Source organism: Anomaloglossus baeobatrachus, chromosome 12 (assembly GCF_048569485.1).
Source record: "Anomaloglossus baeobatrachus isolate aAnoBae1 chromosome 12, aAnoBae1.hap1, whole genome shotgun sequence".
In the NCBI taxonomy this organism is placed as follows: Eukaryota; Metazoa; Chordata; class Amphibia; order Anura; family Aromobatidae; genus Anomaloglossus; species Anomaloglossus baeobatrachus.
In genome coordinates, this window is record NC_134364.1 from 49,339,003 (window position 1) to 49,353,058 (window position 14,056).

The 14,056-nt window shown below is 52.5% G+C and overlaps 1 long non-coding RNA gene across 1 annotated transcript in view; it reads right to left on the minus strand.

Annotated features, from left to right (window-relative positions):
• Positions 1-819: 819 nt before the first annotated feature.
• The window catches only part of LOC142258596 (uncharacterized), a 43,728-nt gene continuing 30,491 nt past the window's right edge, over positions 820-14,056 (minus strand). The window contains exons 2-3 of the long non-coding RNA XR_012727820.1: positions 6,053-6,294; positions 820-2,811 (exon numbers count right to left, since the gene is read on the minus strand). This is a non-coding gene — a long non-coding RNA (uncharacterized LOC142258596). The remainder of the gene's footprint in view (positions 2,812-6,052; positions 6,295-14,056) is intronic.

Genomic DNA, 14,056 nt, shown 5'->3' on the forward strand with positions numbered 1-14,056 from the left:
TTACGAGCACTAGTGGAGCTGCCCAGGGGCTACAACTATCTCTGATAACCCCAGCCTCCTTCATTTCCCGTAACATTTCTTTGGCACGCTGATACTGTGCGGGGGGTACAGGGCGGTATCTCTCTTTAACGGGAGGATGATCACCCGTGGGGATTTGATGTTTAACCCCTTTCACCTGCCCAAAATCTAGGGGGTGTTTGCTGAAGACCCGCTCGTACTCCTGTACCACCCGGTAAACCCCATGCTTTTGGTGTGAGGGGGTGGAGTCGGTGCCCACATGTAAGTTTTGGCACCAGTCTTCCAGCTGCCCCTTGGAGCCATTGTCTTCCGCCTGGTCGGACGGGATCAAGGGTTCCACTGCTTTGATGGTGTTGTTGCTGACAGTGTACAGTTTTGCTACAGTGGCGTACCGGGGCAATTTGGCTTCCTCCTCCCCACAATTCAGGACACGGATGGGCACTCTCCCCTTGCGGACGTCTGCTACCCCTCTGGCTATCAGGACTCCAGGCCTGCTGTCTGAATACACCGGTTCTACCAAGGCATGGTAATCCTGACCCTTGAGGCCTATTGCTGCCCGACACCATATCAACATTTCACTTCTTGGGGGTATTGCAATGGGGAGGGGGTCACTTACCCTCACACTGCCAATTTCTCCTCCGGCCAGCTCTACCTGCTGCCTCCTCATCAGGGCTCTGATCTCCCTCTGTAGGGCACGCTGCTGCCCGGAGCTGGCAGTTTCAGACGCCTGTTGCAACAAAATTATCACTTCGGCAACACAATTTTCTATCACATTTGTACCAATGGTTACCAATGGGTCAGATTCTTTGCGATCAATATCTACAATTATCATCCCCTGACACGGCAATTCTACCCGCCCCACTTTAATGGTTACTTCTTTGTACCCAATTTGAGGTAAGGGCTGACCATTACTGGCCACAATTGTTAAATCATCATCTGGGCCATGGTCAATGTCTGAATCAGCCCAATATCTTTTGTACAGTTTGTAGGGGATGGTTGTTACCTGGGACCCCGTATCCAGGAGGGCATTCAAAGGGATCCCATCCAGCACAATGGGAAGGACCGGTCGTCCTCCCACATACTTGCTGCGGCTGGGTGTTGAGCCGGGCTTCCTTACACCTGGGGGTCGGCTCCTGGCCCCAGGCTCGGCCCATTTAAAGGACAGTATCGTGCAATGTGGCCCGCCTGGCTGCAGCGGCGGCAGATCGGTTGTCCCGTTGAATCATACCGGTCTGTGTCTCTGCCTCGGGTCGGCGGAACCCTCCTCTGTCGCATCCATGGGACGTCATCTGGGCTGGAGGCCAACTCGATTCTTGCAGGCGATGGGGTCACTTGTAGAGACTGCACGGTCTTGGCAAGGGCAGCTACAGTCTTGGTCAGCTCCTGGACCTGCTGTCTGAGCTCTGCAGTGGGATCCTTATCCAGGGACTGCGCCTCAGCCCCTGCAGTGGCTCGTGTTGCAGGCACCACCCCGGGGTACGTGATAGCAAGAGGCCGAAGGGGTACTGGGTCATTCGGTGTAGATTCTCTCAGTACCCGGATGGCCTGGTCCTTAAACTTTGCAAAGTCCAGAGCAGGGTTCTGCAGGACCATGATACGCAGCTGGGTCCTGTGGGCATCTGACAGGAGCCCCTCTATGAACTGCTCAGTTAGGAGTTTGTGTTCCTCACGTACACTCTCTGGGTCCACTTGTTTAACCGCTTTCAGGGCCTCCTGCAGGTTTAAGGCATAGTCCCTTATGCTGTCTGTGGCCCGCTGCTTGCACCCAAAGAATCTCATCTTTATCTCTGCTGCGGTGCGGGTGTCAAAAGTACTCTTTAGCTTGGCCAGTATCTGGGTTACTGTCCCTTTATCTGTATCAGGCCAGGACTTCACTTCACGCTTCACATGGACACTTTTTGGCACAGGAGTGCAGGGCCCCCATGACCTGGCGTCCATACTATCCTTCAAGCATGACACACGTCCTAATTAGTTAGATAACTGCTAGATGAAGATAGAAGTTTTAATAGATGTAGCAGTGCTAGACAATTCCTGATTCGGAGAGAGCTCAGAGTCAAGAGGGAAAAAGTGACAGGTGGCAGTGGGTTGGTTAGAGAGACAGGCATGGACAGGACTAAAATCCGCACAAGGGTTGAGGACTAAATACGTGGCATGGAGTAAGGGCTGGTCAGGGTATCCAGAGGTATCTTCGTAAGGTCCAGCCAGAGCCTACGGCTCACCCCAAATGGGCTAAGGGAAGTCGTTCGACTAGGCAGATGTCAGGGCCCTGAAGCGGACAGCAGTAAGACAAAGAAGAGTGGGGGAACGGAGGCACAGGCCTGGCAGCTAGAGGACGAGAGGTCCAAGATAGTGGGGATAGGCCGAGAGGCACTACCCCAGAGAAAACCTCAGCAGAGCCTTAGGAGTGAAGCCATGTATGTCATATCGGTGAGAAGGAAAATAAACTGTTAAAGATATGTTTGCCAAGTGAACTCAAGTGTCAAGTGTTTCACTACTGTGTCTGTGACGGGGACCAGCTGTGGGTGATGGACACCACCCTGAACAAAAAAGTAAGTGACGCACACACCACACACATGGACGCCTTCTGGCAAATGAGTGCAGAGCCCCCACGGCCAAGCGTCTGTACCATCCTTCAAGTGTGACACATGTCCTGATAATCCCGGTCTCTGCATTAGGGAATGTTTCCACCACTACCACACGTTCCTAAAATTGCTGCATTTATATTTTTTTTTCACCCTTGCCACCTTCTGCCATCTTCTCTTCATTCCTTTTTATTTCTTAATCGACCATTCACTGTATAAATTGGAATACAAAAAAATGAAAAAGTTAATGCTCACTTTACCCCTAGATGAATACTATGAGCAAAATTTGCTGAATGGCATACATTTTATTTTTTTTCCTCCAGTTTATGACTATGCCGTGCCATCTAAAGAAGCCATTCTGAATCTTTATACTGTTTGATGTTCTAGACATGTTTTTTTATCATGGAGGATACCTAGTACATAAGCTGTTCCTGTTATTGTTATATCCTAGTATTATAAAACCCGTTATACTTGCTATAACTGTCCACGTACTGTGGCATGCTGCCTCATTATACACTCTGTAAAAGGATGGGTTGTTCTGTGTACCTTTCAGTTCCTACCTTGCCGGGCATGGACCTGTTATCGCGTGCCAGTGACACATGGTATATCCGTCCCTCATATAGGGATTAATTGGGCTATAGAAACACTGTGCAACGTGTTCCTTAAAATGAAAGACAAGTGGCAGTAGCCATTGTTGTTACACTCCTCCATTTTTAAACATGTTGCCTTTCATTCCAATGCAATTTTATACAGCTCTCATGAAATAACATGGTGGGATATACTGTATTGTATTTTTCGGATTATAAGACGCACCTTTCCTCCCAAAAATGTGGGCGTAAAATGTGGGGTGCGTCTTATGATTGAAATGCACCTTACCAGGAGGTGGTGGAGAGGGGTATCTGGGGTCTGTGGGGCGCTATGCTGGGGCCTGTGGGGCTCGGAGGGCTTCAAGTGGTGAGGCAGGGGCATCCTGAATATGTCGGCGGTGTGGGTTTCAAATAATGGCGCACAGAGTCAGCACATGCGCAAATGGGGCTCTCGGTTCAAGATCTCATCTACGCACGCTCCAGCTCCGGCCCATTGATCTCCTAGCAGCAGACTTAAGGATAATGGCGCCCGGAGGTGGCACATGCGCAGATGAGATCTCGGCTTGTCATTGAGTCGATAGCTCAATCTGCACACGCGCTGACTCTGGGCGCCATTTCCTTGAAGCCCACACTGCCAATGACTCGCCCACCCCAGGGCTATGGGACACCCGGTGCCGGGCCGGACTAGTCCGGTGGTAGTCGGTGGTGGCTGGGCCCGGCTCCGTGGCCCTGGTGGGTGTCAGTTGAATATGTGGCTGATGAGTTAAAGTTAATGTTCGTGACGCCACCTGTGGTATGCGGCTATTAAGCCGCCGCTGCTATGGGAGAACTCCGGGGTGATGTTATGGCAGCTATGATGGTACTGCTCCCCACAGGTGGAGCGATGCCCCGGGATACAGTTGGTGCCCGTGAAAGTCTATGGTGTTGTGTGGCTAACACGGTGCAGGGCCGACAGGCGAGGAAAGAACCAGGCACAAACAACAGTCTCTTTACCTTCTCCTCTTTTACTCTGGGAACAGTCCAGTCCTGGGAGACCGTTACAGGTGGTGATGGGGATCCGGTCGGCCTGGAAGTACTTGGGATGATCTTTCTGGCCAGCTGAGTATGAGGCCTACTCCTGTACTTTGCTTTGTGATGATAGGACCCTGCTTCTCTGAATTCAGCAATGGCCCTCTTTGCTGCTGGGACCGATGGCACGTCCCTTCTTTCTGTAGGTGGCTGCGCAGACCCTCTCTCTGGTGCTTCTCCGCTGGAGTCCACACCGGGCCCTGATGCTGCAGCTGTACCTTGGATGTTTCTGGGCCAGGGGCTTGCAGCTCTCCTGCCCTTCGGACTCGGCTACCAGGGACGGATTTTATACCCTGGCAACCACAGACTCCGATGTCTGAGTCTCTCTGCTGCCTCTCAGCTATTCCTGCTTCTCTGGGCCAAGCTGCTCCAGCTCTAGGCCCCAGATTCACAGGACAGCTCACTCTGCGTCTGTTCACTTCCACTACTCCCTTCAGACTGACTCCACTTCCTCCCTCTGGTCGGGTAGAGGAAGGCTCTCTGGAATTCCAGGTTCAGAGCTCCCCCTGCTGGCCGGAGGGAGAACTGTGTTGGGTGTTAAACCTGCTGGCCAATGGATCTCCCAATTACCTCCAGGCTCAGCATTAACCCTTTGGGAGGGCAATGCTGTTGTGGCGACCAGGTCCTAGGGCGCCACACCAACATCTTCCCTGCCCTGCCCTGCAGGCCCCAGCATAGTGTACCACAGTTTCTGGAAGTTTCCAACCTCACAGAATCTGGGACACCCAGTCGGCCGCACCACCCTGCCTCCTGTGACCCCGCTCCACCACCGCTGTTGCCCACCCCCCGTAAGAGACCACCGGATTACAATACGGACCCCATATTTTTTTCATCTTTTTTTCTCTAAATTTGGGGTGCGTCTTATAATCCAGTACATCTTATAAACCGAAAAATACAGTGGATAGATATCATATTTTTGGTTTCTTAAGACGCACCGGATTATAAGACGCATCCCAAATTTAGAGATGAAAAAGGTAAAAAAAAAAAATGGGGTCTATCTTATACTCCAGTGTTGTTTTACCGGAGGTGGGGCGGCAGCAATGATGGAGTGGAGTCACAGGAGGCAGTGGCGGTGCTGGTGGGGTCTGTGCTGGCAGCGGTGGGTCTGTGCTGGCAGTGGAGGGTCTTTGCTGGCAGTGGAAGCTGCGGCGGCTGTGTGGAGCAGGACGGTGCGGCGGGTGTCCCAGATGCTCTGTTGGCGGTCCGGGCTTAAAAGAAATGGCACCCAGAGCAGCATGTGCGCAGATAGAGCTCTCAGCCGAGAGCTCCATCTGCACATATGTAGCGCCCCACGGGGCAGGTGTTTTAACCTACTCGTTGCCGGGCCAGGGGTGCAGATCCTCTGGCCCAGTTCCGTTGCTCCGAGGCGTACAGAAAGGAGGGTTGGAGGGTGGTAAGGAGCCAGAATGGGGGACGAGGGTGGTAGTGACGGTTAGGAAAGTCTTTTATGATCGTGCCCCTTCTTTGTCGTGGTATTACCCCTGTTAATTTGTGTGTTTGGCTTCACATCGGACCTTTCCTAGTCCACATCATAACACTTTGGCTTAAAAAACTAAGACATGGCTAACAAAGCTGTAACTTTGATGTCAATCAGAACCACCAGGCGCTGACTATCCATCTCAGAATGTGATTAGTTTAACTGCAATACAGAACCGCTTATTGAGTTGAGTGACATTTTACGTTTTTTTTGTCTTGGGGTTTTTTTTTAAACAATGTGCGTTTCTCCATGCCTTTTGTTCATGCAACACATCATACATTGGTTATATAGTACTGAAAATTAGTATTAGTAGCAGATACCGAAGGAACAATCTTCTCTACATCACCGAGATGGCAGGACTGCAGACTCTTCAAGGTAAGAAAGCGATGATGTGATGTTATCTTCTCAAGTTTGGCAATTACTTTATTCTACTTTTCTGTTGTCAAATACGTCTAATTATCTTTTCTTTTTTTGCAGAGATTAAAGTTTAGAACAGTCACATTGAGGAGCCAGTCAGCACATGGGAATGTTCCTCTCAATCCGGAATTTCTTAAATTTGTATCTGTAAGAAATGAGATCCAGTTTAACAGTTCATAGGTTTATAAATTACAAGCAAATTACAAATATGTAGTAATGTACTATGTAAAAAGTCCAATGTAAGAAGATTAAAATGTAATTAAAAAATGTAAAAAAAAAACCTTCAATGTTTCCGCAGAGATTTTCCATTTTCTAAAAGCCTCTTTTTAAAAAAAACTCAGAGTTGTCCAGATTATACAGTACAGAACAAAAGTTTGGACACACCTTCTCATTCAAAGAGTTTTCTTTATTTTCAGGACTCTGAAAATTGTAGATTCACATTGAAGGTATCAAAACTATGAATTAACACATGTGGAATGAAATACTTAAAGTGTGAAACAACTGAAAATATGTCTTATATTCTAGGTTCTTCAACGTAGCCACCTTTTGCTTTGATTACTGCTTTGCACACTCTTGGCATTCTCTTGATGAGCTACAAGAGGTAGTCACCGGAAACGGTTTTCCAACAGTCTTGAAGGAGTTCCCAGAGATGCTTAGCACTTGTTGGCCCTTTTGCCTTCACTCTACGGTCCAGCCCACCCCAAACCATCTCGATTGGGTTCAGGTCTGGTGACTGTGGAGGCCAGGTCATCTGGCGTAGCACCCCATCACTCTCCTTCTTAGTCAAATAGCCCTTACACAGCCTGGAGGTGTGTTTGGGGTCATTGTCCTGTTGAAAAAGAAATGATGGTCCAACTAAACGCAAACCGGATGGAATAGCACGCCGCTGCAAGATGCTGTGGTAGCCATGCTGGTTCTGTATGCCTTCAATTTTGAATAAATCCCCAACAGTGTCACAAGCAAAGCCCCCCCACACCATCACACCTCCTCCTCCATGCTTCACGGTGGGAACCAGCATGTAGAGTCCATCCGTTCACATTTTCTACAAAGTTACGGTGGTTGGATCCAAAGATCTCAAATTTGGACTTATCAGACCAAAGCACAGATTTGCACTGGTCTAATGTCCATTCCTTGTGTTCTTTAGCCCAAACAAGTCTCTTCTGCTTGTTGCCTGTCCTTAGCAGTGGTTTCCTAGCAGCTATTTTACCATGAAGGCCTGCTGCACAAAGTCTCCTCTTAACATTTGTTTTAGAAATGAGAAGGTGTGTCCAAACTTTTGATCTGTACTGTATGTGTAAAGATGCGTTTTCAGTGGCCGATTATTGTTAGCATTTCCAATAATCATGCACTGTAAACAAGCTGTTAGTTACTCACCAAAAAAGCAAAATGTTCATTTGTTGGGTGAAATTATTTTTAAGCTTGTTTAAAAATCTTCATTCTCGCTAGCACATCATCCTGTGTGAACAAGACGTGCTGCCGAGAACAATGCTGGGTAAGAGCTACTTATGAAAAGATTTTCCCTGCTCCCTGCCACCTGCTGTATATGAAAGTAAATGTAGTGCTGGCATCCCTGCACCCCTGCTTGCGCACTTACTCACGACCATGGCCAGCTCTCACCACAATACCCGGCGCTCCTCCATGTGCGTACTTCCTGCTTCCTCCTCACAGGGCCTGTGAACGCGGCACAGGGGCTCCGGGAGCACGCGTGCACGTACACCACTGCCCTACTCTTAAAGGGCCAGCGTACCATTCCTGGAAGTGCTTCTCAGCCTATCGCTGAGGGGCACTGGGTACTTAAGGCACTCTCGCACTAGGGGACGTTCCTGATCAATGTGTTCAGTTAGTGATTCTGTGTCCTAGCCAGTTAGTTGTCAAGTTTTCTTGTCCACTGTGCTTCTGTTACAGTGTATAGTGCCCTTGCCTCCCTCCCGGTCCTGTTGGTACCCCGTGTCTATCGTCCCCAGCCATGCCACCAGCCTCCGCTATCCCGGAGGCCCTTGCTATACTTGCGACTGTGCCTGGCCACCCGGGCCGTGCCTCTAGCTTTGGCTACCCTAGAGGCCCTTGCTTTACTAGAGACTGTGCCTGTCCACCATGGTCATGCCACCAGCCTCAGCTACCCCGGTGGTCCTTGCTACACTAGATACTGTGTCTGAATACCCTGGCCATGCCACCAGCCTGTTACCCTGGAGGTCTTTGCTATATTAGTGACTGTGTCTACTTGTCCCCATGTCGGTCCCTGCCCTAGGAGTCAGCTGCCCCCGGAAACTGCCCTGGGAGTGACACCTAGTGTCTGGTCCTCGGTGGGTGCTTAGTCAAGCTCCTCCCACTAAAGAGTAATCCCAGGGTCCACCTGTGGTCCAGTGGGTCCTTTTCTGCTCTCCACTTTACCATCTCCAGCAGCAAGCGTTACAGTAAACCATAGCATTATGATTTCAACTGAAGTGTGCTGCAAAGCAAACAATGTGGTAGTTGGTAGGGCCAGATGGACGGGCAGACCCGGGAGGTGGATCCACTGGGCCGAACTCCCCGATGAGGGAAAGGAGTCCGGTAGCCGGAGCACTTTAGGTAGCAGAACAGTCCGTGCACTGGAAGACAATGGAGAAGTCCCTGGGACCACGAGGTCACTGATGGTGGTCCGGGTGACGGAGCTCAGGTTCGGAAGCCGTGATGATGTCAGGCGGGGTCCGGAACCGTTGGAGCGAGATGACGGGTCACCGCAGGGAACCGAGGTGGTGCGGACTGTCAGGATGGCAGATGGGCAGCGTTCGGGGTTCGAGACACAGCAGGACCGGATGGCGATGCAGGATCGGCTCTAGAAGACAGAGAGGTAAGTATCTCACAGAACACAAGGAGACCTGACTCCTAGCTTGGGAAAACACGAAGAACAGGCCCCGCTCCCTTGGACATTAACCCCCTATATACCCTGTACCTGTGTGCATCATTTCCTGTTCGTGGACACTGGCCCTTTAAGAAAGGGTCAGTGACCGCGCGCGCGCCCTAATGCGCATGCGCGCGGCCCGGGTGCCAGAAGCCAACACAGGAAGCTGAGAGGAGGACGCAGCAGAGCCGGCCATGGACTGGGAAGCCGACGGGCGCCGGGAGCGGGGACCAGGGGGCCTGGGAAGCGCTGGGACTGGAGGCTGGAGAGCGGGGAGCGTGGCAGGTGAGCCGGGGAGCGGAGCAGAGGACCCGGGGAGCGTGACAGTACCCCCCCCCCACGCCCCCCTCCCCGCAACCGGGACAGGAAGGCACGGATCAGAGGAGTGCCCACGTTCTCCCTGGGCTCCCAGGACCTATCCTCAGGACCATACCCTTCCCAGTCCACCAGGAAGAACTGTCGACCTCGTACGGTCTTCATGGCCACGATATCCCTTACCGCATAGATGTCGTCCTCAGCAATAGGGGGAGGAGCCGGACTGGCGGCAGCGGAGAAGGGACCAAGGACAACCGGCTTGAGCAGAGAGACATGGAAGGAGTTGGGTATCCTCATCGTGGCCGGGAGCTGCAGTTTGTAGGAGACCTCATTGATCTTGCCGAGGACTTTAAATGGTCCGATGTAGCGAGGTCCCAGCTTGTAGGATGGTATCTTCAGTCGGATGTACTTGGAAGCAAGCCAGACAAGATCTCCCGGAGAGAAACACGGAGGATCCAGACGTCTCTTGTCCGCGTGTCTCTTCATCCGCAGGGATGCACGTGCAAGGGACGCCTTAACTGAGTCCCAAATGGTAGCAAAGTCACGGAGCACTGCATCAGCAGCAGGGATGTCCGAGGAAGAGGATACCGGCAATGGGACAGACGGCTGAAGTCCGTAGACGACATGGAAGGGAGAACTGGAGGAGGACTCACTGACGTGGTGATTATGGGAGAATTCAGCCCAAGGAAGAAGCGTGGACCAATCGTCATGATGGGCGTTGACGTAGTGACGTAAGAAAGAGGTCAATATCTGATTGACCCGTTCCACTTGGCCGTTCGACTGAGGATGGTAGGCCGAAGAAAAGTCCAAAGTCACTCCCAGATGTTTACAGAGAGCCCTCCAGAAGCGGGAGGTGAACTGAGTTCCTCTATCGGACACGATGTGTGATGGAAAGCCATGCAAGCGGAAGATGTGATGTATATAAGCGTCCGCTAGTTCCTGGGCAGAGGGCAGTCCAGCCATAGGAACGAAATGGGCCATTTTAGAGAACCGATCCACCATGACCCATATGACTGTGTGTCCGGAGGACAATGGCAAGTCCGTAATAAAGTCCATCGCTATGTGTTGCCAGGGAACTGAGGGTATGGGCAGAGGCAGAAGACGGCCATATGGCAGGTGTTTGGGAGTCTTGTTCCTGGCACAGGAGGAGCAGGCAGAGACAAAAGAGGCGACGTCCGTGCGAAGGGATGGCCACCAGTAATGACGCACAATCGCAGTCCATGTTTTCTTCTGACCTGCATGACCGGCTGTTTTCGAGGCATGGCCCCAGTGTAACACTTTTTGCCTGTCAGTCTCAGAGACATAGGTCTTCCCAGGCGGTATCTGGGCCAGGGTGACAGGAGCCACTGGAACAATCTTACTTGGACAGATGATGGGTTGAGATGTCTCTTCCTCCTGCTCCATGGGCATGAAAGACCTAGATAAGGCATCAGCGCGTACATTCTTGTTCGCGGGTCTGAAATGAAGCTGGAAGTCGAACCGGGCAAAGAATAAGGACCACCTGGCTTGCCGTGGGTTCAGTCACTGAGCAGTCCGCAGGTATTCCAGGTTTTTGTGGTCCGTGTAAATAATGACGGGGTACACTGCAACTTCCAGAAGATAGCGCCATTCTTCCAGAGCCAGTTTGACCGCCAATAGCTCTCGGTCACCGATGGTGTAATTGCGTTCAGGCGCTGAGAAGCTCTTGGAGAAGAAACCGCAAGTCACCATCTTCCCGGAGGAGGACTTCTGCATGAGTACTGCTCCGGCTCCCAAGGAGGAGGCATCCACCTCCAAGGTGAACTGGCGGTTTAACTCTGGACGGTGGAGTACAGGAGAGGAGGCAAAGGCTCGCTTTAGAGAGCCAAACGCGGCGTCGGCCGCAGGTGACCAGTCCTTTGGATTAGCCCCCTTCTTGGTCAAGGCGGAGAGAGGAGCAGTCAGAGCCGAGAAGTGAGGAATGAACTGGCGGTAATAGTTGGCGAATCCCAGAAAGCGCTGGATTGCCTTCAGTCCAGAAAGGGGAGGCCAGTTGAGAACGGAAGAGACCTTCTTTGGATCCATCTGCAGTCCGGTGTCGGTGATGAGGTACCCCAGGAAGGGGAGAGAAGACTGTTCGAAGACACACTTCTCGTACTTGGCGTACAGACGATTCTCTCTCAGTCTTTGTAGGACCAGTTGCACGTTCTCTCGGTGGGTCTGGAGGTCCGGAGAGAAGACAAGGATGTCATCCAGATATACCACCACACAAACGTAGAGAAGGTCCCGGAACACATCGTTCACTAATTCTTGGAAGACTGCTGGTGCGTTACACAGGCCGAAGGGCATCACGCAGTATTCATAATGCCCATCGCGAGTGTTGAACGCGGTCTTCCATTCATCCCCTGAGCGGATACGGACCAGGTTGTAGGCACCCCGAAGATCCAACTTGGTGAACACACGAGCTCCTCTGAGCCGATCAAACAATTCGGGGATGAGAGGCAGGGGGTACTTGTTCTTTACGGTGATTAGGTTCAATCCCCGGTAGTCTATACATGGGCGTAGGTCGCCCTCTTTCTTCTTTACGAAGAAGAAGCCTGCTCCAGCAGGAGAGGAGGATCTCCGAATGAATCCCTTAGCCAGGCTCTCTGTGATGTACGTAGACATGGCTCTTGTTTCGGCTGGAGACAATGGATATATCCGTCCTCGAGGTGGTGTAGTTCCCGGGAGCAGGTCAATGGCACAATCGTAAGGACGATGTGGCGGAAGTACTTCGGACTCCTTCTTATCAAAGACGTCCACGAAGGACCAATAGGCTGAAGGCAGTCCCGGTAGGGACTCGGGAACCGGAGGTCGCCGGATAGGTTGTATGGTCTTCAGACACTTCTCATGGCAAGAAGACCCCCATCGAGTGATATCGCCTGTGCCCCAGCTGACTGAAGGCTCGTGTGTCCGCAACCAGGGAAGGCCCAGCAGGATTTGATGTGACATATGTGGGAGGACGTAGAGAGCGATGTTCTCGGTGTGCAGAGCACCGATACGCAGTTCAAGCGGCTTGGTGATCCAGGAGATGGTGTCAGAGAGGGGTCTCCCATCCACAGAGGCAATCACAAGAGGTTTGGCGAGTGGGGTAACAGGCACCTGGTACTTGTCCACCGTGGCCTGCTGGATGAAATTGCCTGCTGCCCCAGAATCGAGGTACGCCTCAGCCGTAAACCGCGTCTCTCCCGTTGTCACTTGCACAGTCCATGTAACCGGGTCTGAGAGAGTCCCAGCACCTATGGTGGCCTCTCCTACCAACCCTAGGCTTTGGAGTTTCCCGGCCTCTCAGGACAGGCGCGTAGCAGGTATGTGCTTTCTCCGCAGTAGAAGCAGAGACCCTTGGCGAGCCGCTCTGCTCGACGTTGTTCCGACTGTCGCACACGGTCGATCTGCATGGGCTCATGGACGGAGACGCCTGAGGCCGTTGACTGGAGTACAGCGGGCTTCTGTGGAGGAGAGGAATGCCGTACCGGACGTCTCTCACGGGACACCTCTTTGGACCGCTCCTGGAAGCGTATGTCCACTCGAGTCGCTAGGGTAATCAGGGCGTCCAGGGTGGACGGTACGTCACGTCCAGCCAGCTCATCCTTGATTCGACCCGAGAGTCCTTCCCAGAAGGCGGCGGTTAGGGCCTCGTTATTCCACCCGAGTTCTGAAGCCAAGGTGCGGAAACGGATGGCGTATTGACCCACCGTCAGAGTTCCCTGACGTAACCGGAGAAGAGATGAAGCAGACGCGGAGGCGCGTCCGGGTTCGTCAAAGGTGCTGCGAAAGGCCTGTAGGAAGTCCTGGAGGTTCTTGGTCATAGGGTCCTCCTTCTCCCACAAGGGGTTCATCCACGCCAGTGCCTCGCCCTCTAGGTGAGACATGATGAAGGCGACCTTGGCTTGGTCGGAGGCAAACAAATGTGGCAGCTGCGTGAAATGGAGGGAGCATTGGTTTATAAACCCCCTGCAGGTCTTGGGATCTCCGGCGTACCGGGGTGGTGAGGCCAAACGCAGTTTGGAAGCGTCCAAGGAGGCTGCCACGGGAGCGGGGGCCGTGGATTGACTAGTGGAGGCCCGGGACGCTGAAGATGTGACCGAGGCTTGTAGCGTATTCAAGCGGGCGTCCACGGAAGTCATAAAGTTCAGCATGCGGGTCTGAGTCTCACGCTGGCGTTGGAGTTCCTCATGCAAGGCCGCTAGTGCTTCGGCGGGATCCATGGCCTGTTCTTACTGTTAGGGCCAGATGGACGGGCAGACCCGGGAGGTGGATCCACTGGGCCGAACTCCCCGATGAGGGAAAGGAGTCCGGTAGCCGGAGCACTTTAGGTAGCAGAACAGTCCGTGCACTGGAAGACAATGGAGAAGTCCCTGGGACCACGAGGTCACTGATGGTGGTCCGGGTGACGGAGCTCAGGTTCGGAAGCCGTGATGATGTCAGGCGGGGTCCGGAACCGTTGGAGCGAGATGACGGGTCACCGCAGGGAACCGAGGTGGTGCGGACTGTCAGGATGGCAGATGGGCAGCGTTCGGGGTTCGAGACACAGCAGGACCGGATGGCGATGCAGGATCGGCTCTAGAAGACAGAGAGGTAAGTATCTCACAGAACACAAGGAGACCTGACTCCTAGCTTGGGAAAACACGAAGAACAGGCTCCGCTCCCTTGGACATTAACCCCCTATATACCCTGTACCTGTGTGCATCATTTCCTGTTCGTGGACACTGGC